This window comes from Hemiscyllium ocellatum, chromosome 6 (assembly GCF_020745735.1).
Source record: "Hemiscyllium ocellatum isolate sHemOce1 chromosome 6, sHemOce1.pat.X.cur, whole genome shotgun sequence".
NCBI lineage: Eukaryota > Metazoa > Chordata > Chondrichthyes > Orectolobiformes > Hemiscylliidae > Hemiscyllium > Hemiscyllium ocellatum.
The window spans coordinates 103,122,039-103,147,619 of NC_083406.1; the positions used below are offsets into that span (position 1 = coordinate 103,122,039).

General features: G+C 44.8%; 1 protein-coding gene across 1 annotated transcript in view; it reads left to right on the plus strand.

The window, feature by feature from the left end:
- The first annotated feature begins 281 nt into the window (after positions 1-281).
- The window catches only part of LOC132816523 (CRACD-like protein), a 153,606-nt gene continuing 128,306 nt past the window's right edge, over positions 282-25,581 (plus strand). Inside the window, exon 1 of the mRNA XM_060826223.1 lies at positions 282-488. The gene's annotated coding sequence lies outside the window, so the exon portion shown is untranslated. The remainder of the gene's footprint in view (positions 489-25,581) is intronic.

Consider the following 25,581-nt stretch of genomic DNA (forward strand, 5'->3'; position numbering starts at 1 on the left):
GGGAAAAAAAGGGAGACTAATTGGGCCATGGTAACCACGACCTTTAGTGCAAGTTGCAAGAACATCTGTGCTGCTGTCTGGTAACAATAGGGAGTGAGATAGTTGCGTTTGATTCGAAGTTTGCATTTGCAGCTCGCCGGGCTCTCTGCTGTTGCATTTCAATGAAGGGCAGCGCGTGCTGCCTCGCCTTCCTGGGCAACAGCAAACTTACCTCAGAATTCAGGTCAGAAACACCCTGTCTCCTAGCAACACTGGGATAGCGGTGGCTTTCCTTCAGACGGAATCATCCAGTGGCAGAAACGGGATCGTTTGGGCGGAATGCTGGCGGCAGTGTGTGAACTGTGCACCACACAATGTTGGTGATACCTTTGTCCTGTGCTGCCGAGTAAACTGCCCGGCAACTGGAAGGAGCTCAACAATGCACTTCCACATCTGAGAAGTAGCTGTCAATCCGGAACGCTGACCTTTGCTGAAATTGCTTTCGGATGGTGAGTATGCGATTTTATTTTTTTTTCCCCCCCACAAAAAGCTGCCCCGAGTGGTGTTTGGAGCTAACCGACAGAACGCGGTAAGGCACAATATTAACATTTATACAATGCATTTCATACATGTGGCACACATCCTCCTTAAAGGACGACTGGGTCGCTATTGTTGAACAGAAATTGTTCTCCAGAAGAGTTATGGGGTTAGTGCTGGAAATTTTTTGTTGTCAGTGGGTAACCAAACTAATCATGCTCCTCATTCTGAAGGTTGAGCAAGTTTATAGGATGCACTGAAATTAGTAATTGCCTTCTGTCATAATTCTGTGATAATGGATTTACATTAGATTACTGTCTCTCTCCAGCTGTATGCAGAATGGAAATATTTAACTAACACGGTAAGGTTTTATATTTGCTTTGTAAAATACAGTGCATTCTAATAGTTTTATTTCCATTATTATAGCACGTCAGTGTTTCATTGTTTCTACTTGGAGCTTAATTTTTTAAAGAAAATAGTGTTTTCTTTTCTCATAAATGCACCTTGAGTATAGTATGCCGTGAAAAGTAACTGTCATAACTAACATGATAAACTTTAGTCTTCAGCAAAAGACAGACTTGTACCTGACTCAGAATCAGCAGCAGCTTGCACACGTTCTCTATAGAAAATATTCTGAAGTGTTTCACAGAGCTGAGATTAATGAGCCATTGAGCATTGGTGAGTGGTTTGGAGTGTAGGGGATGGAGGTATGAAGTTATTTGTTGGAAGAAACTTCCCAAGAAGTGATTGAATGAGTTTTAGTGGGAAGCTTCGACAGAATTTGGTAATGTGCAGGACTCCAATGGCTGAAGTCCACTCAATAGGCGGGCAGTGATCATTGAAGGAATTCCTGATGAAGGGCTTTTGCCCGAAACGTCGAATTTCCTGCTCCTTGGATGCTGCCTGACCTGCTGAGCTTTAACCAGCAATACATTTTCAGCTCATTGAAGGAATTGCAGAGGAGGCCACAATCCATAAGGCTGAGTTTACAGCTGTATGCATGGACAAAGCCACCAGTTGGTGAGAAGTGATTCTTGAATTGGAAGGAGAATCTAGAGACTGTTTCAACACAAAGGAGGGAAGGGAACAGGAGTTGTTTTTTTTCATGTGATGGGTAATGAGCCTGAATGTAACAAAGGCATAACAACAATAATAACAACCACTGGTTTGCATACACTGTTTTGAACAGCTTGTAATTGGACCAAGGCGCCTTACAGGGGGCATTGTAACATTGGGTTTGTCACTGTACCACACAAGGGCATGTAGGTCAAGTGATCTGGAGGTTGGCATGGAGTTAGGTTTAAGGAGTGTGTTAAAAGAGGAAAGCGAGGTCAAGGGGAGGTTGTGCAAGTGTATTTCAGGCAAGTCTATGGTGGATCAACTCAACTTGGGACTACACTTGAGGCTGGATCTGAGGAGCAAAGATGTTTTGTTCCAATATGAAGTGGATGAAAGAGATATTCTTGTCCGACTGAAGGACAGTATTAAAAAATACAACTCAGTGAAAATGTAGAGCAATTCGAGCCAAGCCGATTTTATTAAAGGACTAGGTAATAACACCAGATTTGTTGCAGGACTGAAGGAGATTATTTGGACCATCATCCCTGTACTGGTTCTGTTACCTAGTGCTGATCTCCTGCCATTTCCCTTTTTCCCTACAAACCTTTTCGATCTAAATAAACATCTAATGTCCTTTTAAATGCCTCCGTTGACCCTACCTCCACCATGTTTCCAGACAGCTCATTCCAAACCCTAGCTACACTTTTTTTTCTCATGTCATCTTTGCACATTACTTTAAATTGATGACCTCTTGTTATTACAAAAGTGAACTGCTTCTCCCTATTTCCAGCCAGCTAATGATTTTGAAAACCCCTATCAAATCTCCTCAGCCTTCTCTCCAGAGAGAACAGTCTCAACTTCTTCAGCCTATCCACATAACTGCAGTTTCTCATTGCTGGAACCATTCTTGTAAATCGCTTCTGCATTCTCTCCAAAGTGTTCACAGTTTTCCTATAAATGTGGTGCACAACACTGAACAAAATACAGCTTTTTGCTGTATCTAGATACATTTGACAATAATAAATCAAAACAAATGTCTTGTACAAACTAAACGTCACTTCCTGGCTCTTTCACTGTAAGCCTCAACCAACAAAGTTGAGAACACTGTATCCTTTATTAACTACTCTCTACTCTGGAGACCACATTGGATTCAGCTGGGGACCAGAAATTCACACTGAGGTCACACTGGGCCGAGAGACCACCACTTGCTACTGAAAGATGATCATGCTGTGCTAAGAGATTACCATTCTGGGATGGGAGACCACCTTGCTGTGCCAAGAGACTGCCATGTTTGCAAGAGAGACCACCATGTGCTGCTGAAAGATCACCACACTGTTTTGTTTTGTCAACATTAAGAGCCTGTCTTTGCTGCTACGTTTTATGGTTTCACAGTTCAATACACGTTTGACATTCTCGTGAGTTTTGTGCAGATGTGTGGCAATAAGAAATGAAGAAGAATGTGACATCTGGGCTTAGTAGCCCTGAGTTTACAGTATGGACAATGGTGAGGCTATCAGTGCTCATGGTTCTGAGGGAGTAAACTGAACACCAGTTTTGGATGTCTGGATTCACACTATTAAGAGGGAAGTAACGAAGTTGATGACTAAGATGCCCTGCTCCTTCAGATGCTGGTTTAGAAATTGGACACTCTAAATATTTAACTGCTTGCTGTGTTTCTGTTTACCCGTGAAACATGTCAGAAAAGTTAGATGTCCATTAAAGTGGAAGTAAATTTTTTTGAACCTTTAAGAACAGTTTGTTAATGCTAAATAAACTCAGTCACTGAAAACTTAATTTTACAACTGTAGCATTCCTTCAGATTTTAATTATTGTTTGTAATTTAATTAAAATGATCTTTTCACACTATAATTCTGTTTCGTTTATCTCTGTCTTACTTTCTTTGCTTTTCTTTGTTACAGTTTCTGTACACAAAATTGAAGTCCCCACATTTACTGCTTCAAACTGTGCATGCATCAGTAGAAATTCTCCAGTCTGACTAGTTGAGTAGATCTGACATTATTTGTCCTCTTTACTTTTGTCCTCTTTGCTTTTTACCTTTGTACAATTCAAATATACTTCAGAGGCAGTAACTCCTACAAAGACCCCTATCTTCGTCATTAGCAACATACAACTGAGCAATAAATTTTCCTTCATTATAATAACAACCTCTATGTATTCTGAAAGGATGCAATTAAATCTTCAGTAGAAACAACAACCAAAGAAGATCTTTATGCTTGTGATGCTGCATAATAACCCAAAGAGACTTTCCACCCATAATAAATCTATTTCGTTTCACATTGACAGCAAGAAGGAATATTTTTTGAGCGAGATTTGAAAGGAAACTCTCTGAACTTGGCCGAATCCATTTGCTTGTTGACATTTTAAGTAGATGACAAGGAGCTTGTCTGATACAAATATGAAAAAAAAATTCAAAGTTGATTTTATGCTTAGCCCCTGTAAAAATAAAAATAAACTTTTCAAAGAAAACAGCGAGTTGAAATCCGGTCAAGTCAATATGTGATAGCAGATGAGTGGTTGTGTACAATGCAGCGGCACAGCAGGCCACAGACTAGCCAGAGGGAGGATTGTGTGGAGGTTAGGTAATGACGGAACAACAGAGAGGGAGACAGCAGCCAGTGTTTAATTGTGTCTGTGTTTCTCAGACCTTGTTATAATTTGATCAAGTTCAGTTTTTTTTTCATAACCATGTAATATCTTCTTCGAGCAGTTTATACATAAATATTTAATAGACGTTGAAAAATGGAGCATAGAGAAGTTTATCTCTGATTAATATAGCCAAAGGAGATCTGTTCAAAAATAGAATAGCCCAGACTTTGCTTTTGCAAAACATTACTGAACAACATGTGTTGAATCAAGTTCATTAGATTTCTACTGGCATGTTTAGGTTTAACGTTTTTTCAGTGACAAGGTGCTGGAAGTTCAAAGGGATAACTGAGTGACCAGAGCAAGAAATTATACATCTCCTTAAGCAATCAGATTGAAGGATTGTGAAGTTAACAGCATAATGGACTGAGAATGAAATTGTGAGTTTAAATGGGTAGATTCAAAAAAGTCTAGAACGAGAAATAGAGTTTGGATAGAAATAAAGAGATAGAAAACAAACTTTTTTCATCATTCTAAATTTAATGTTCTAAAATCATCAAAGCCAATTACTAACTGAAGAATACTGCAGATTTTTAATAGTTCACTTCCTGTGCCGGGCACATTGACTGGCAGCACTTATCAGTTATCAGATTGTCAAATGGGTACTTATGTTTCTTCTGACAAGAGATAACTGTCTGTGCCAAATTTGACTCGTGTTCAGCAGCACTGCAACATTAGTTACATATCAATGCAGAGTTAAAAATCACACGACACCAGGTTATCGTCCAACGGGTTTATTTGGAAGCCCTAGCTTTCGGAGCGCTGCTCCTTCACCATCATTTATACTCTACAACCACCTGATGAATGGGCAGTGCTTCAAAAGCTAATGCTTCCAAAAAACTTGTTGGACTATAATCTGGTGTTGTGTGATTTTTACCTTTGTCCACCCCAGTCCAACACCGGCATCTCCAAATCATATCAATGCAGAGGCAGACAGTGAGATGTTTCTGTGGCTAACCATAGAGAAGCACAGCTTGGTTGGCAGCTTTGAGTGCTTGCATTGATTTGTATAACCAGCCCTTGCCTGAAGTTGCTGCTTCATTTACACTGAAATAAATGATAATACTAGCCTTGTTTGTTTATTTTGTATCCAGTACCAATCCAGATGATCCCGCTTGTGATCAAGACTAACTAAATTAGTCCAATCTAGATCATTTAGGACGAGTAGATTTTGTCTGACTAATTCTATTTGTTCATGGGATGTAGGTATCACTGGCTAGGTCAGCATTCATTGCCCACGGACAGTTATGAGTCAACCATATTGTTGTGGGTCTGGAGTCACACATGGGCCAAAGCAGGGTAAGGATGGTGGTTTACCTTCTGCAAAGGGCATTAGTGAACCAGTTGGATTTTTACAGCAATAAACAATGCTTATATGATTGCTAATAAGTCATTTTTTAAATATTGATTTCAAATTTTACCATTTTCCCTTGTTCGGAAGAAACGAGTCTTTTTTTGATGCCAGGCAGTGACTAATGGAGTACCTCAGGTATCAGTGCCAGTATCCTAGCTATTCACAAGGTATATTAATGATTTGGATGAGGAAATGAAATACAATATCTCCAGATTTGTAGATAACATAAAGGTGGGTAGGCAGGTGAGCTGTGAGGAGGATGCAGAAATGTGTGATTTGGACGAACTGAGTGAGTGGGCACATGCATTCTAATGTGGCTAAATGTGATGTTATCCCCTTTGGTAGTAAAAATAGTGAGATAAAAATGATCTGAATGGCTATAAATTGAGAGAAAGGAACATACAGGGAGGCCTAGGTGACCACATACAAGTCACTGAAGGTAAGCATATAGGTGCAGCAGGCAGTAAAGAAGGCAAATGGTAAATTGTCCTTCATAGTGAGAAGGTTGGTATACAGGACATTGGGTGTTTTGCTGCAATTGTGTAGGGCCTTGGTGAGACCACACCTGGAGTATTGTTTTGGTTTCCTTATCTAAAGAGGAATGTTCTTGCTATAGACAGAGTTTGGCGAAGGTTCACCAAATTGATTCCTGGGATGGCAGAAAGTTTGAAGAGAGATTGAATGGGTTAGGATTATATTCAATGAAGTTCAAAAGAATGGTGGGGGAGGGGCTAGTGATCTCATACAAACCTATACAATTTGAACAGGATTGGACAGGATAGATGTAGGAAGAATGTTCCTGATGGTGGAGGAGTCCAAAACCAGGGCTCACAGTTTAAAGGTATGGGGTAAATCATTTAAGATGAGATTTGGAAAAATTTCTTCTTCCACAGAATGGTGAATCCGTTGAATTCACTACCACAGAAAGCAGTCAAAACCAAAACATTGTATGATTTCAAAAGGGAGTTGGATATAGCATTCGGGACTAAAGGGATCAAAGGATATCGGAGCTGGAGGGATGAGAAAGGGGAGCAGGCTATTGAGTTGGATGATCCACCATTATCATAATGATTGGCAGAGCAGGCTGAAAAGATTGAATGGTCTACTCCTGCTTTCTATGTTTCTATGATTCAAACCCATATCCCCAGGAAATTAGCCTGGGGTCCTGGGTTGCTAGTCTAGTGACATTAGCAGTACACCACCTATCCCCTAATTATACAAATGACACTGTCCTGGTATCACTGTGACTGGTGTTTGAATCTAATCAACATACAATAAATGAAGGTCTCTCTGCTCTAATAGCTATTGTGTGCAATGAGTTTTGGCAGTCTCCATCAGTCTCCAGTGCAAGTAAAAAATCTTTCAATTCTACCATTAATTAGATTTAATAGGCAGTCTTGCTCAAAGACGCATGAAGTCGTTGGTGAATTATAAAAATCCTTCTCACAAGACAAATTAATTATGTATTCCCACAATCCTCCATTGTGTTCTTGTTTGTACAAAATGTTTGTAAGTGAAAGGTTAAATGAATTATGAAAACAGTGGCAGACACTGTTCACTATTAATGTGCAACCTCTACCTTCTGTCTCCGACAAATGTATTGGGAGGAACCCTGATTCCAGCCACTCATGATGAGACATATTTGAGTTTGAGAACGATTGTGCCTGAGGATTGATGTCCAAAGTGACATGGAACTCTTGTGGCATCATGGTAGTGTACTATCTCTATACCAGGAGGCCCATGTTCAAGTCCCACTTGCTGCAGAAGTGTTCATTAACATCTCGGAACAGTCGATTAGAAAATATTTGTGCTGAAAATGAAAACCATTCTTATGCTAGGCTGCTAGTACAAACTTGTCGTTGACGGATGGCGGCTACAGTGTTAAGACTACACTGATGGAAGGAGACCTGTAATTAAAATACTCTGTGCTGTTAAAATTTGATATGGTTCCTGTGCACAGCCATCTTTATGAGCACCTGCAAGAGCACCTTTTGTAAGTCCCAAGGTTCTCCTCCATCAATCTTTGGATGTCTGACACTGGAGCTGAACAGATGGCCCCTGCATCCAGCATTGCCCCTGGACAAGTTTGGAAATGGAAACATCCAATTCACATGGGCTTTCTGGTATTTGCACTGACCAACAGTGTTGTGACAAGACCCAATGTCAGAAATAGGCAGACAATTGTTGAGCAGTTTTCTGTCTATATTGCTGACATTTACTGACTGGTCTGTTGACCCTCAGTGTCTGAGGGACAAGTGGCAAATATGGCAAGCTATTAGTGAGCCAAAGCTAGCCATGGAACCAAAAGCCACCTTCAGAAGAGGAAAAGTGTATTTTTTTCTGAAATAACTTTTCCCCGTCAATCTGACTACATCGCCAGATAGTAAGATCTTTGGTTTTGTCCAAACAAACTCAGGACAAAGTCATACATAGAAAAAAAAGTGTTTAACTCAAAGGGACATTAGCAATACCAGCCTTGGCCTGTCTCAGCCAGACCACCTCCAGTTTGCTTTATATTTCCAACTTTTCTTTTCCCCTCCCACCTACAGCTCCCAACAACTCAGCCCATTGTGCTCATGACATGGGTTCGTACAGTTTGAATTCAATTAAACATTTGATTATTATCGTTCTGATTTATATCTATTGCTTAGTTTAAAGAAATTCTCTACATTACATCAGGTGCAGCTCAATAAGAAATGTATTGTCAAGATTTATTCCTTTACCTAATAGTAGTCAGTGTGTCAATTCAGTGATCCCATTATACTTTATAAAAATGTGTCTGTTGTCCTCGAAACAATCATTTTGCTTTTAACACTTAAAGGTTATCAAGTAATTCTGATGTTCATTCATCCTGAGAAGAAATACCTAACTTAAATCGCAAAGAGGAAATTAAATAATAATACTTCTGACAATATTTGAACATTTTTTCCTTCAATTCTGTTCACATTTACATTACCCCTAGCATTCTGTTTAGCGATTCAATCTTTGCTAAACATGTGCACATTTGTAATAACATTTCATATACACAAGAACAGCAGTGCAATCTTGGTTGTAACCCTTCAAAACCAGGGGTGAATTTTCCGATATTTTTGAGAGATGTGAGGATGCGAGGATTGACTACTACATTGCCTCCAGTAGTACGGTAACTAGTAATGTGCCCACCAATCAGCACATTAAAAGCAGACCGGTGAATCAGGGTGACTAAAAGGGGGAGAGGATGGTCTAGTAGTATTGTTAGTAGAAATCCAGAGACCCAGGTGATTTTCTGGGAATGCAGGTTCAAATCCCATCAAGACGATGGTGGAATTTGAATTCAATTTTAAAAAATCTAGAATTGAAAGAGAAACAATGTTGGCAAAGGTTTGGGGAGGGGAGATTAGGAAACTGGTGAAGTCTGGTTGAAGATTTGTAGCTCGGGTGTCCGTTGTTGTGGTTCTGTTCGCCGAGCTGGAAGTTTTTGCTGCAAACGTTTCGTTCCCTGGCTAGGGAACATCATCAGTGCTATTGGAGCCTCCTGTGAAGCGCTGCTTTGATGTTTCTTCCGGTATTTATAGTGGTTTGTTCTTGCTGCTTCCGGGTGTCAGTTTCAGCTGTAGTAGTTTGTATGTGGGGTCCAGGTCGATGTGTCTGTTGATGGATGTTCTTGCCGCTTCCGGGTGTCAGTTTCAGCTGTAGTGGTTTGTATATGGGGTCCAGGTCCATGTGTCTGTTAATGGATTAACAGACACATGGACCTGGACCCCATATACAAACCACTACAGCTGAAACTGACACCCGGAAGCGGCAAGAACATCCATCAACAGACAATCGACCTGGACCCCTCATACAAACTACTACAGCTGAAACTGACACCCGGAAGCGGCAAGAACAAACCATTATAAATACCGGAAGAAACATCAAAGCAGCGCTTCACAGGAGGCTCCAATAGCACTGATGATGTTCCCTAGCCAGGGAACGAAACGTTTGCAGCAAAAACTTCCAGCTCGGCGAACAGAACCACAACAAACTGGTGAAATCGACATTGATTTTGTGTGGTTAGAGGATCCCAAGGCAGAAGATGAGGTGCCACTGCAAGAGGTATAAAACCTGTGCCACAACTCCCTGCCTCACCTCTGTCCAAGGCCCCAAAGGATCCTTCCACATCTCACAGAGATTTTCATGTGCACCCAAATACCTCATCGACTGAGTCCATTGCTCTCAATGTGGTCTCCTGGTACGTTGATGGGACATGATGCCAACTCACAGAATGTTTCAGGGAACATCTCTGGGGGACCCGCACCCAACAAATCTATTGCCCTATTGTTGATCACTTTAACTCCCTTTCCAACTCTGTCAAGGGCATGCAAGTTCTTGGCCTTCTCCACTGCCAAATCCAAGCCACCCGATGCCTGGAGGAAATCTGCCTCACCTTCCATCTTGGACCTTCTTATCGCCTTGGCATCAACGCCAACTTCACCAGTTTCCTCATCTCCCTTCCCCCCACCTCATCCCAGATCCAACCCTCCAACTTCGCACCACCCTCTTGAACTGTTCTACCTCTCCATCTTTCTTCCCACCTATCCGCTTCACCTTCTCTCCAACCAATCACCATCATCCCCCACCTGTATCTACCTATCACCATCTCAGCAACCTTCTCCTCATCCCCACCCCCATCCTCCTATTTATCTCTCAGATACCTTCCCCAACCCCCTCCACATTCCTGATGAAGGGCTTATGTCCGAAATGTTGACACTCCTGCTCCTCAGAAGCTGCCTCACCAGCTGTGCTTTTCCAACGCCACACGTTTTGACTCTGATCTCCAGCATCTGCAGTCCTCACTTTCTCACTGACTCTTAATTGCTTCTGAAATAGACTAATGCCATTCAGTTGTAGGAATGAAACCAAACAGTCTGACATTGACTGCCAGAGGAAGTGGTGGAGGCTGGTACAATTACAACATTTAAAAGTTACTGGATGCGTATATTAATAAGAGAGATTTAGAGGGATATGGACCAAATGCTAGCAAATGGGACTAGACTAATTTAGCAGATTTAGCACAGTGCCTCCAGCATCCGCAGTCCTTGTTTTTATGTAATTTAGCATATCTGGTTGGTATGGACGAGTTGGACCGTAGGGTCTGTTTCAATGCCACGTCTCTGTGACTCTGTATGACCTAGGTACCTGAAATGACAGCTGCAAATACAAACCTGTCAGCCCTATAAAGGTCTCTTTCCTAACAGCCACAAACTGGAAAGCTGACTCTCAGACTAGTTAAGCAACAGCCTGGCATAGTATTACTCACAAAATAAAAGCTTACAAACATTGTCCCAGACACCACATCACCATCCCTGGACATGTCCTGTCCCAGTGGTAGGTCGGATCAAGTAGACGTGATGGCACAGTGATAAACAGTTGGAAGGAATTGCCCTGGGAGTCTCTTAATATTGACTGTGGACATTGTGAGGTCTCAGCATCAGACCATGTACTGAGGGTGGCAATGGCGCAGAATATACCCAGGGTGGGGGACTTCAGTGACCACCACTAGGAGTAGCTCAGCAGCAACACGTCTGTCTCAGCTAGTTGGGTCCTAAAGGACATAGCTGCTAGACTGAGTCTGTGGTAGATGGTGAACAGAATTAACAAGAGGGAAAATGTACTTAACCTCATCATCACTAATCTGCCTACCACAGATGCATCTGCCTATGATAGTATTGCTGAGAGTGATCTTTGACACAGTGCTTCTGCAGATAAAATCCTGTCCTCCCATTGAGAATATTGTGCATGGTGTTGTGTGGCACTATGACTGTGGTAACTGGAACAGACTTCGAACAGGCCTAGCAACTGAAGACTGGATATCCATAAGCACTAAGGGGCATCCACAGCAGCAGAATTGTACTCCAACACAATCTGCAACCTCATGGCCTGGCATATCCCCTACTCAGTCATTACCATCAAGTCAGGGGATCAACCCTGGTTCAATGGAGAGTGCAGAAGGGAATGCCAAGAGCAGCAGTAGCCATAGCTAAAAAATGACGTGTCAACCTGATGTAGTTAAAGGCAGGCGCTGCTTACATGCCAAACAGCATAAATAGAGCCAAGTGATCCCACAATTAATGGATCAGATTTAACTATGCAGTCCCGCTAACTTGAGCTGACAAGTGGCAAGTGACACTGCACAAGTGCCAGGCAAAGACTATATCCAATCTTAAACATCATCCCTTGACATTCAATGGCATTGCCATCACAGAATCCCTCACTACCAACAAGCTGGAGGCTTACTATCAGCCAGAAATTGAACTGGACTAGTCTTAAAAGTCTTTGGCAGTCCCTCAGGGCTGAGCAGACTTGCTGTCTGTCTGGACTAGATGAGTAGGTACTCTGATGGCTGAATAGACCTAACTGGAACCGCAAATTCTGCTGCTGCTGAGGTAGATGGATGGAACACTCTAGATTCTGAGCGCTTTTCCTGCGGCCTGCATTTGGCTTTCACATGTTCTACTCTGGTGCTCAAAGTGGCTGGGACTTTGGCAGTTGCTTCTTCTCCAGTTTGTGCATTCTGGGGCTAGCAATTTCCACATGTCAGGAGCATGCTGCCTTTGGTTAGGGAGGCTTTCAGGGCATCATCGTAGCATTTCCTAGGCCCTCCTAGTGATCACTTACCATTGCAGAGCTCAGAGTAGAGCTTTTGTTTCAGGATTCTTGTATCGGGCATGCAGACAATGTGGCCCACCATCGCAGCAGATCATATATAGCCAATGATCAAATAATGGAGATAATGACCTGGGAGAGGGCACTCACTTTGGTAACATTTATCCTGGCAATGGTTTTGCAAGGCTTTGCAAAGTCTGGGTAGGTGGTAACAAGGATTGGTGTTAGGTCCACTGCTTTTCATCATTGTTATAAATAATTTGGATGCGAATATAGAAGGTTTGGTTAGTAAGTTTACAGATGACACCAAAATAAGTGGCATAGTGGACAACGAAGAAGATATTCTCCATTTACAAAGGGACCCTGATCAGATGGGCCAATGGGCCAAGGAGGCAGATGGAGTTTAATTTAGATAACTGAGAGATGTTGTATTTTGGTAAACCAGGGAAGGACTTATACACTTAATGATTGGGCCCTGGGAAATGTTGCCAAACGAAGAGACCTTGGGTGCAGGTTCATTGCTCCTTGAATGTGGAGTCACAGGTAAACAAGATGGTGAAGAAGATATTGTCACATTTGCCTCCATTAGCCAGTGCATTGAGTATAGGAGTTCATGTTGTGGCTAAGCAGGACATTGGTGAGGCCACTTTTAGAGTACTTGTTCAACTCTGGTCACCCTACTATAGGAAAGATGTTGTTAAACTTGAAAGGTTCAGAAAAATTTACAAAGATATTGCCAAGATCAGAGGATTTCCGCTGTAGGAGAGGCTGAGTAGGTGGGCTTTTTTCCCTGGAACTTTGGAGGCTGAGGGGTGACCTTATTTAAAATCATGAGAAGCAGGGATAAGGTAAATAGCCAAATTCTTTTTCCTAAGTTGGGGGAGTCCAAAACTAGAGGGCAAAGGTTTAAGGTGAGAGAGGAGAGGCTTAAAAAGGACCTGAGGAGCAACGTTTTCATGCAGAGGATGGTGTGTGCATGGAATGAGCTTCCAGAGGAAGTGGTGGAGGCAATTACAATTTTGACATTTAAAAGACATCTGCAAAGGTACATGAGTTGGAAGGGTTTAGAGAAATAATGGCCAAAAGGTGACAAATAAGACTAGATAATTTTAAGATATCTGGTCAGCATGGATGATTTGGGCCAAAGAGTCTGTCTCCACACTGTATGATCCTATGACTCTAAATCCTGGAATTCCCTCCATAATGGCATTATGGGTCTACCAACACCAAATTAAAAGTAGCAGTTCAAGAAGACAACTAGGGATGGGCAATAAATGCAGGCCTAACAAAGGAGTCCCACATCCTTTGAATACATTTTTTAAAAGGAATCAGCCTATCATAGGCCTCAACATTAGTGATAGGCCAGCAGCCTCGAAAGTCCTAAAGGTTGCAGTTTGAGGCTTACATCTCACAGGGTCCGAATCATGCATGGTAATGAATATCTTTTCCTTTTTCTCATGGGAAGAGATTGGAGGCAAGGGTATTGGCTTTTGGATGATACCGTTTCCCTTCCATCCTTACCTCAGATTGGCTCCAAAATATGGCAAATAGAGCCCCTCCCCAACTTGGCACACAAGCTACCGTGGTTTCCTAGTTGTGGTCACTAGCCACCTTTCTCACCCATGGGAGGCTAGTGATGAGGGGAATGCCAAATTGAGGCCCTTTGTGGCCATTAATTGACAACTTAAGGGTTTCAGTTACTGATGGGTTGAGACAGTTGTCCATGAATCTTCTCACACAGCACTTAATTGCAGAGGTGACAAGAAAGAGTAAGTTTTTCTCCAGTGCCATCTCACTCCAATATTATCCCTTGTCACCACCTTCCAAGAGGGGAAAATTATCCCCCAGGTCTAGTAAGGAATTTGGGAGGAGCCAATACACACACGATCGTAAGGAATAAGAATGGGAGTAGGTGTTTGGCCCCTCGAGCCTGATGACCATTCAGTAGGATTGTGGCTAATCCAGCATTCTCTCTCTTTCTCTCGCTCCCACTCTCTCATCACATTTTTCCTCTCCTCTTCCCCCTTTGCTACCCTACTCCCCTGTTTTCCATTTTGCCTCTGCTTCACCCATCTCCCCATCCCCCACATATTTGTCACATAGCACTGGCTTCAGCCTTGGTCATTCACAGCTCCTAATCTCCCTATAATCTCTCCATGCACTGTCATTATCACCTCTTTATTGCTACCTTTGCTTCTGGAGCCATGACTCACCTTCTCTCAGCCTGGTATAAATACCTCCCTATTTCTCCCTTTTTTTTAGCTTTGACAAAGGGTCAGTTAGACTCGAAACATCAGCTGTTTTCCCTTCTTACAGATGCTGCCAGACCTGCTGAGATTATCCAGCATTTTCTCTTGGTTTCAGCATTCCTCACAACCACTTTCCTGCTTTCTCCCTGTAACTCTTGATTCTCCAACTGATCAGAATCTATCTACTTCAGTCTTAAATACACACAAGGACTCTGCTCCCACAGCTCACTGTGGCAAGGAATTCCAAAGTCACTGAGGGAAGAAATTCCTCCCCATCTCAGTCTTAAATTGGCACCACTTTATCCTGAAACAATACCATCTGGTTTACGACTCTCTCATGAGAGGAAACATCCTCTTAGCATTTGCCTTGTCAAGCTTGTTAAGAATCCTGTGTGTTTCAATGAGATCACCTCTCATTTGTCTAAACTCCAGTGAGTAGAGTCCCAACCTGTATAGCCTTTGCTCATAAAGACAGTCAATCCATACCAGGATCATCCTTGTGAATCTTCTCTGAACTGTCTCCAATGAAATGATATCTTGCCTTAAATAAGGGGACCAAACTGCTCACAGTACTCACGATGAGGTCTCACACCACCTTGTACAGTTGCAGTAAAACTTCCCTACACTTCTACTCCAACTCCTTGAAATAAGAGCCAATATCCTGTTAGCCTTCCTGACTGCCGAGTAGTTGGACCGTTCCGTATCACTTGTCCTTCGTGGAGAAGTTTATGAAGAAAAACACCTTTGACCACAAGTCCATTAGGAAGTGGTCAGCACGTAGTGTCCTTGAGACCCTTCGGGAAAAGGAGAGGGTGGATCCTATCGAGTGGTTCCCTGAGCAGACTGTCAAAGCCATTTGGCAGAATACCTCATTGCCAGAACTTTCTGAAAAGCACCAAGACATGGCTTGGCTGGTGGTGAGAAGGGCTCTGCCTGTGAGATCCTTTATGCATGCCTGGACTCTCAGCCGCACTGCACGCTGCCCTTGTAGCGGCTGTGGGGGGGGGAAGGAGACTATCATACACCTCCTTCTAGAATGTGCCTGCGCAGAAGAAGTCTGTAGAGGAATGCAGTGGTGTTTGTCGAGGTTCATCCCAAGCAGCGCCGTGACGCAGGACTCCGTACTCTACGGTCTGCTCCCTGGGACGCACACCGAGACGAACATCAACTGTGCCTGGAGGATCATCAGCTCGATGAAGGACGCTCTCTGGGCGGTCCAAAACCTGTTGATCTTCCAGCTGAAGGAGTTGACCCTGACTGAGTGTTGCAGACTGGCACATTCCAAGGTCCAGGACTATGTGTTGAGGGACGCGCTGAAGCTTGGGGCAGCTGCTGCCAGGGCGCAGTGGGGAAAGACCACCATGTAATGTCTGCCTGCCTAAACACAGGGGGCTGAAGCAGTAAGGGGCTCCACTGACCTCCCAGCTAAACATGTGGATAGTAATCATACAGACCTGTATATATGAATGATTACTCTGTCTCTGTATACAAAGAAATGGAATGTTTACGGATGTATGGCATGACCAATTGTACAGATCATAAATATATTTATGAATAAAGTATATTTTTGAAATTTAAAAAAAGCCTTCCCGACTACCTGCTACGTCTGTGTGCAAACTTTCTGTATTTCCTGCACAAGTACCCCCAAGTCCCTTTGTGATACAGCTCTTTGCCGTGTTTCTCCATTTAAATAATATTCTGTTCTTTTGTTCCCCCTTCCAAAATAAACAACTCTGCACCTTCCCACATGATAGTCATTTGCCAACCTTTTCCTTTTTTATTTAACCGATCAATATCTCTCTAAAATGTTTGTATCTCTCTCACAACCTGCCTATCCATCGATTTTAATGATGTTTACAAATTTGGCTACAGTACATTCAATTCCCTTTTCCAATTTACTAAAATATATTGCAAACATTTATGGTCCTAGCAGTGATCCCTGTACATTCATTAAAAACCTTGTTTTGATAGGGACAGGAGTTAGTCAAAGCATAGACATGACCGTGTGGAGCACTAAGAAAACGATATTTTTGTTCTCGACTGAGCATGATAAAAGTACATATTTTATCCTGCTCACAATAAACTTTGCAAGGGGGCATTCACTGGAGTGTAGCCTCATTAATTGTAAAGATACATGGAGGCAGTGGAAGCCTCAGTATTGGAAACCCTGTGAATGTGGACATTTGTTAGGCATCAGTTTGTTTTGAGGCTTCTTTAATAGTCACAGTCAAATAGAAGGTGGGCTGGATGACTGAGCTAAACTTCTGCTATGTCACTGAGAGGATTGCCAACTGAGCAAGCTGACCTAAGGTAAAACATGAATTACTTTTTAACATCAGGTCTTCCAGTGTTTCATTCCTTCCTTGTGGACAAAGGTCATTCATTAGTTATGAAATATTTTCTCATACATCAACCCGGAGAGAGTCATTCTGAGCATCATTTTAAAACAAAAAGAAACCCGATCTCCCCAAAGAAACAGATCATTTATTGCACCAATCGGCTAAACTTACTCGACTAAAATGATGCCCACCTGCTTGCCTTTTATTCAAAAACATCCAAAATGAACTGCGAAATGCATTATGTGTCTGAGACAGCCAAAGTTGACACCATCTCCTCTCAAATTAGCAATTGTATTCTTGTGTGAAGATCAATGCAAGAACTGTGGTTGAAAACTCTTATTCAGAGAGTGTAGACTTGTTGACTGACCAATTGCAAGATTGTTCAAGTTCAATCAGATTTTTAAATACGTCAGTTGTGACTCTGGATACAAGACAATAAAATGTGTTGTAACATGTAAAAATAAATCAAGGGTTTCTGCTCCTTGGCTTTCTCTTCATTTTTTTTGTTTTGCTTTTGAACGTGCATGTATTCTGTCTGTGGTATTTTTACTGGGCAATATTAATTAAACCCATTGAAGCCTATTAAAATATTCGAATCTCCCAATGCTTTCTGGTTGTTAGTCTTACTCAGTACTCCAGTTGCTTTCTGGCTCTGGTGGTTAGAGGTCACCTAATCAAGTTCTTTTCGGTATCTGAGCTCATGAGGCGATATTCTTGAATTGACCCAACCTGTAGAATAAGGAGCTGTTTTTCAGCGTTAACCTCCCTTGAAGCAAACAGTAGGGATCTGTTCAAGGGGAAGCTAGATGGCCACATGAGGGAGAATGTATTGCTGATGGGATTGGATGAAGAAAGGTGAGTAGAACATAAACACAAATATAGACTGGTTTGACTACATGACTTGTTTCTGAGCTGCAGGATGAAATTTAATACCTTTCGTAAGAACGTAAAAAAGCCGAAGCAGGAGTAAGTCATCTGGCCCATCAATCCTGCTCTGTCATTCAATAAGATCATGGCTGATCTTCTCAAGAACTCAGCTCCACTTACCCACCTGCTCACCATAACCCTTAATGACTTCACTGTTCAAAAATCTGTCTACCTTTGCCTTAAAAGTATACAATGAAGTAGCCTCAGTTGCTTCACTGGGTAGGGAATTGCACAGATTCACAACGAGAAGTTCCTTCTCGACTCAGTCTGAAATTTGCTCCCCCTTATTTTGAAGCTATGCTGCTGATTGTAGTTTCACTCCCACTGGAACCAACCTCCCTGCTTCTATCTGTTAGTGTGCTGCATGCCTCTGTGACTGTAGGAGCTGGCTCTGAGCTAGCTGGGTCAGTATCATGTACTATGCTTGTGTAATTAAAGTGTGACTTGGTGATGGGACAGTGGCCTCTGTGGAGGCACCTCCAGCAACCACTGCGTTTGTTGCCTATTTCTGACTGCCCTAGAGCTGATTGATTTGTACAGACATTTCAGAAGACAATTAAGAGTCAACTTCTGTGGGTCTGGAGTCACATATAGGCCTGATCAAGTAAGGAAGGCAGATTTCTTTCCCTGAAGGATAATAGCAATCACTTTATTTTTCAGATTTTATTAACTGAATTCAAATTCCACAAGCTGCTGTGGTGGGATTTGAGCCCCACCTCTCGCAGAGGAGTAATCTGGTTCTGTGGATTACTAGCCAGTGACATTACAATTGCGCCACCATCTCCTCATCTTCTCCCTTTTGGAAAGAAGCAATGCCATCTCCTTACCAGATGCTGTTGGCAATCTATCCACTACTGGATCAATTCTGGCCTGTAAGTGGGCAATTGATTTCCACTTCCACTCACACACCATAGGCCTCTCAGATCCCAGCCACTGTCCCCGACTCCTCACTAACCCCCAACTGAACGAAATCCTGGTCCAACACTGCATGCCTGGGGCAGCTGGCGTTCTCTTTGTTGAGCTGTTCCCACTTATTTCAGCTGGAGTGAGGAGGGCAGAACGGGGAAACCAGCATCTCATGTATTTCAATATGTTGTGTCCATGCTCAACCCTCACTAGAAGAAACAATTTCCAGTGAGTATCAGGAACAGTGATACTTTTAGATTAGATTAGATTACTTACAGTGTGGAAACAGGCCCTTCGGCCCAACAAGTCCACACCGACCTGCCAAAGTGCAACCCACTTTGCTAGCCAAATATAGCCAAATAGTAACACTTTGTTTTCATAATCCAGGCTGCTGCATAAATATGTATATGTGCACATTGTACTCTCAGGTTTTGATATTGATATGCCACAGGAGGTTGCAGATTGGACAAAAGTGACTCAAAAATGTGCTCAACCATGGCACTTTAAATGTGGATATAAAGGGGTTTATTCTCCAGTCTACAGTGAGAAATCTATTAAATTGTTATTTCTTTAAAACACACTGTATGACGGACACAAAAAGGACTTTCACACAGTGGTGAGCTCTAATAGCAAAGTGTACAGTTTCTGCACAGCAGTCATTAATGAGGCATTCTGAAGGAAGTACCGGTGCCTCATTTACAAATGCAGGAATTTATTCAAACAAAAGATGCTTCGAGGAGCTGAGACCACCACTGCTGGACATCCTAATGGTATTACCTTTAAACCTCCCTTGGCTAGAATGGGTCTGGTGACAGAGAGCAGGTGGGAGGGCCCAGTCGCAGGCGTTGAGGGATGGGAAGATGAAATTGGAGGCAATTGGGAGAAAAGGCTGCTGAGATGTTGACAGGTAATTTGCATAATTAGTATTATCCTGCTCATTTTAAACATACAAGAACAAAAGCAATGAGTATCAGAGGCTGGGTTACACTGAGTACAATACACATGCAAGTGGGATCACCATTCAGGCTTTTCTATAAAATATAAGCATGAGTCAGGTTATTGTCGCATTGCAAATTAGCACTCTATAAGCACGGGAATTCTGTAAAAACACCATGTCTCTAAGCACCCGCCTTTTATTTTAAATTCTACCTATCCACATGTTTCCATTAAATGGAGTTTGATTGGTATTGTACTTTTCCACATTTTGAAAGGCTGGTGTGTAAACACCCAAGATAAAAACAATTCACTTGTAGTTTACAATTTCTGATGGATGTCAAATTGGTACTGACTATACACTTCAACCAGCTGTACTGCAAGTGGCTCCAAACTCAGACCAGCACGAAACATGTTCCTGATGGGTATATTCATAATGCTGTTTTGAAACAGACCCATGGAATGTGTGAAAGAGGTGAGAATTCTTACACTGCCAAATTGATACCTGCCTAGCTTCCACAAAGATTTGGCAGCTTAAGTGGTCTGTTGTAATTGAGGATGTTAATTTTAAACAGTTGGTGATTTGATGTTCATGTTGAGATTGTCCTGAAATGCTGAGTTGTCACAGACTACACTGTGTGAAGTAAAAAAGCTGAGAAACCAGACAGGGCTGATGATTCCTTTTTACTTGTCTTTTCATGAGGGGAGTCAAATTTCTGTATTGCAGTCACGTGCATGTTCTATTCTGTAATGAAGCTTAGTTAATATTTCAAACATGGTGATGGGTGGAACATTAGCTATGTGTTGCGAGTGTGTGTGTGTGTGTGTGTGTGTGTGTGTGTGTAGGATTTTGTGTTTGTTGGTTTGCCAAAAGGTTCTTTTCTCTAGTCATCCTCCGTGAACAGAAAATCTGTTCTGACTAGGTGAAGTTCAGTCAGATTTTTGCATCTGGGTTTTTTAAAGTGGCTGAAGAGATTTGATATTGTCAGATTGTATCATTTTGGGCATTTTGCTAAGATTCAAATGGGTTAGTTCAAAGAAGAGGAGAAAGAGAAAATGCTGTGTGGGGGATGGGTGGTGGTTCGAAACCTTTTGTATATTTGACAAGGAAATTGTTCACATATGATATGATTTTTGTTTTTTTCAATCTGTGATGTTTGGAATCAAGAAATGTGAAGGTGAAAAGTTTAATTCCACTGAAAATGATTGCCACGTTGATTTATCTCCCTGTAAAACAGTTGAATTGTATAATTTATCGGGTGCCAGCTAGTCCTTTAAATGCAACTTTATTCCTGCCTTACGCACTTCATCTTAGTCTCTTTATAACTCTCACTATAACTACTGTAATGGTATTCTTGCAAAATTCACAGATTTCATGATGCTGTCGAGATAATTCTTTTCCTAGACCTCTCAGTTGCCTCTAATTGTATTACCAAACCACTAGTAATGGATCTACCATCCCATTTTTCAGTTAGATACAAAAAAACTGCAGATGCAGGAATCATAAATAGACAGACTATTCACAATCTGACCTCAGAGGGTCATAGAAATGTACAGCTTAGAAACAGCCCGTTTAGTCCAACCAGTCCATGCTGACCTGACCAGCTATCCTAAATTAATCTATTCCCAATTGCAGCATTTGGTCCATATTCCTCTAAACCCTTTCTATTCATATAGCCATCCAGATGCCTTTTAAATGTTGTAATTGTATCATCATCCATTACTCCCTCTGGCAGTTCATTCCATCACGCACTATCCTCTGTGTGAAAAAGTTGCCCCTCAGATCCCTTCTGCAAATGTGTTGCTGGTCAAAGCACAGCAGGTTAGGCAGCATCTCAGGAATAGAGAATTCGACGTTTCGAGCATAAGCCCTTCATCAGGAATAAGAGAGAGAGAGCCAAGCCGGCTAAGATAAAAGGTAGGGAGGAGGGACTAGGGGGAGGGGCGATGGAGGTGGGATAGGTGGAAGGAGGTCAAGGTGAGGGTGATAGGCCGGAGTGGGGTGGGGGCGGAGAGGTCAGGAAGAGGATTGCAGGTTAGGAGGGCGGTGCTGAGTTGAGGGAACCGACTGAGACAAGGTGGGGGGAGGGGAAATGAGGAAGCTGGAGAAATCTGAATTCATACCTTGTGGTTGGAGGGTTCCCAGGCGGAAGATGAGGCGCTCCTCCTCCAGCCGTCGTGTAGTTGTGTTCTGCCGGTGGAGGAGTCCAAGGACCTGCATGTCCTCGGTGGAGTGGGAGGGGGAGTTAAAGTGTTGAGCCACGGGGTGATTGGGTTGGTTGGTTCGGGCGGCCCAGAGGTGTTCTCTGAAGCGTTCCGCAAGTAAGCGGCCTGTCTCACCAATATAGAGGAGGCCACATCGGGTGCAGCGGATGCAATAGATGATGTGTGTGGAGGTACAGGTGAACTTGTGGCGGATATGGAAGGATCCCTTGGGGCCTTGGAGGGAAGTGAGTGTGGAGGTGTGGGCGCAAGTTTTACATTTCCTGCGGTTGCAGGGGAAGGTGCCGGGGGTGGAGGTTGGGTTGGTGGGGGGTGTGGATCTGACAAGGGAGTCACGAAGGGAGTGGTCCTTGCGGAACGCTGATAGGGGAGGGGAGGGAAATATATCCTTGGTGGTGGGGTCCGTTTGGAGGTGGCGGAAATGGCGGCGGATAATACGTTGTATGCGCAGGTTGGTGGGGTGGTAGGTGAGAACCAGTGGGGTTCTGTCTTGGTGGCGGTTGGAGGAGCGGGGCTCAAGGGCGGAGGAGCGGGAAGTGGAGGAGATGCGGTGGAGGGCATCGTCGATCACGTCTGGGGGGAATCTGCGGTCCTTGAAGAAGGAGGCCATCTGGGTTGTGCGGTGTTGGAATTGGTCCTCCTGGGAGCAGATGCGGCGGAGACGAAGGAATTGGGAATATGGGATGGCGTTTTTACAGGGGGCAGGGTGGGAGGAGGTGTAGTCCAGGTAGCTGTGGGAGTCAGTCGGTTTATAATAGATGTCTGTGTTGAGTCGGTCGCCCGAGATAGAAATGGAAAGGTCTAGGAAGGGGAGGGAGGAGTCTGAGACAGTCCAGGTGAATTTCAGGTCGGGATGGAAGGTGTTAGTAAAGTTGATGAACTGTTCAACCTCCTCGTGGGAGCACGAGGCAGCGCCGATACAGTCATCGATGTAGCGGAGGAAAAGGTGGGGGGTGGTGCCAGTGTAGTTGCGGAAGATGGACTGTTCCACATATCCTACGAAGAGGCAGGCATAGCTGGGGCCCATGCGGGTGCCCATGGCAACTCCTTTAGTTTGGAGGAAGTGGGAGGATTGAAAAGAGAAGTTATTCAGGGTGAGGACCAGTTCAGTCAGTCGAAGGAGGGTGTCAGTGGAAGGGTACTGGTTAGTGCGGCGGGAAAGGAAGAAGCGGAGGGCTTTGAGTCCTTCGTGATGGGGGATGGAGGTGTACAGGGACTGGATGTCCATAGTGAAAATAAGGCGTTGGGGACCGGGGAAGCGAAAATCCTGGAGGAGGTGGAGGGCGTGGGTGGTGTCCCGAACGTAGGTGGGGAGTTCTTGGACTAAAGGGGACAGGACCGTGTCGAGGTATTGGGAGATGAGTTCGGTGGGGCAGGAGCAGGCTGAGACAATGGGTCGGCCGGGGCAGGCAGGTTTGTGGATTTTGGGCAGGAGGTAGAAACGGGCGGTGCGGGGTTGTGGGACTATGAGGTTGGAGGCGGTGGATGGGAGATCCCCTGAGGTGATGAGGTCCTGGATGGTCTGGGAGATGATGGTTTGGTGGTGGGAGGTGGGGTCGTGGTCAAGGGGGCGATAAGAGGAGGCGTGCGCGAGCTGGCGTTTGGCTTCAGCGGTGTACAGGTCAGTGCGCCAAACTACCACCGCGCCTCCCTTGTCTGCGGGTTTGATGGTGAGGTTGGGATTGGAGCGGAGGGAGTGGAGGGCTGCACGTTCTGAGGGTGAGAGGTTGGAGTGGGTGAGAGGGGTGGACAGGTTGAGTCGGTTGATGTCACGGCGGCAGTTGGCTATAAAGAGGTCGAGGGCGGGTAGGAGGCCTGCACGGGGTGTCCAGGTGGATGGGGTGTGTTGGAGGCGGGAGAAGGGGTCGTCAGAGGGTGGGCGGGAGTCTTGGTTGTGAAAGTAGGCACGGAGGCGAAGGCGGCGGAAGAATTGTTCAATATCTCGCCGCGTGTTGAACTCATTAATCCGAGGGCGTAGGGGATCTCTGTCCCCGCCCCTAACCCCGCCCCCAGCTCCAGCTCCAGCTCCAGTCCCACACCAGGTCCTAGCTCCCAGCCCTGCCGGATTTTCACCATCCCTCCAGATCTCCCCCTCTCTGAGGATGAGCCGCCGCCTTCGCCTCCGTGCCTACTTTCACAACCAAGACTCCCGCCCACCCTCTGACGACCCCTTCTCCCGCCTCCAACACACCCCATCCACCTGGACACCCCGTGCAGGCCTCCTACCCGCCCTCGACCTCTTTATAGCCAACTGCCGCCGTGACATCAACCGACTCAACCTGTCCACCCCTCTCACCCACTCCAACCTCTCACCCTCAGAACGTGCAGCCCTCCACTCCCTCCGCTCCAATCCCAACCTCACCATCAAACCCGCAGACAAGGGAGGCGCGGTGGTAGTTTGGCGCACTGACCTGTACACCGCTGAAGCCAAACGCCAGCTCGCGCACGCCTCCTCTTATCGCCCCCTTGACCACGACCCCACCTCCCACCACCAAACCATCATCTCCCAGACCATCCAGGACCTCATCACCTCAGGGGATCTCCCATCCACCGCCTCCAACCTCATAGTCCCACAACCCCGCACCGCCCGTTTCTACCTCCTGCCCAAAATCCACAAACCTGCCTGCCCCGGCCGACCCATTGTCTCAGCCTGCTCCTGCCCCACCGAACTCATCTCCCAATACCTCGACACGGTCCTGTCCCCTTTAGTCCAAGAACTCCCCACCTACGTTCGGGACACCACCCACGCCCTCCACCTCCTCCAGGATTTTCGCTTCCCCGGTCCCCAACGCCTTATTTTCACTATGGACATCCAGTCCCTGTACACCTCCATCCCCCATCACGAAGGACTCAAAGCCCTCCGCTTCTTCCTTTCCCGCCGCACTAACCAGTACCCTTCCACTGACACCCTCCTTCGACTGACTGAACTGGTCCTCACCCTGAATAACTTCTCTTTTCAATCCTCCCACTTCCTCCAAACTAAAGGAGTTGCCATGGGCACCCGCATGGGCCCCAGCTATGCCTGCCTCTTCGTAGGATATGTGGAACAGTCCATCTTCCGCAACTACACTGGCACCACCCCCCACCTTTTCCTCCGCTACATCGATGACTGTATCGGCGCTGCCTCGTGCTCCCACGAGGAGGTTGAACAGTTCATCAACTTTACTAACACCTTCCATCCCGACCTGAAATTCACCTGGACTGTCTCAGACTCCTCCCTCCCCTTCCTAGACCTTTCCATTTCTATCTCGGGCGACCGACTCAACACAGACATCTATTATAAACCGACTGACTCCCACAGCTACCTGGACTACACCTCCTCCCACCCTGCCCCCTGTAAAAACGCCATCCCATATTCCCAATTCCTTCGTCTCCGCCGCATCTGCTCCCAGGAGGACCAATTCCAACACCGCACAACCCAGATGGCCTCCTTCTTCAAGGACCGCAGATTCCCCCCAGACGTGATCGACGATGCCCTCCACCGCATCTCCTCCACTTCCCGCTCCTCCGCCCTTGAGCCCCGCTCCTCCAACCGCCACCAAGACAGAACCCCACTGGTTCTCACCTACCACCCCACCAACCTGCGCATACAACGTATTATCCGCCGCCATTTCCGCCACCTCCAAACGGACCCCACCACCAAGGATATATTTCCCTCCCCTCCCCTATCAGCGTTCCGCAAGGACCACTCCCTTCGTGACTCCCTTGTCAGATCCACACCCCCACCAACCCAACCTCCACCCCCGGCACCTTCCCCTGCAACCGCAGGAAATGTAAAACTTGC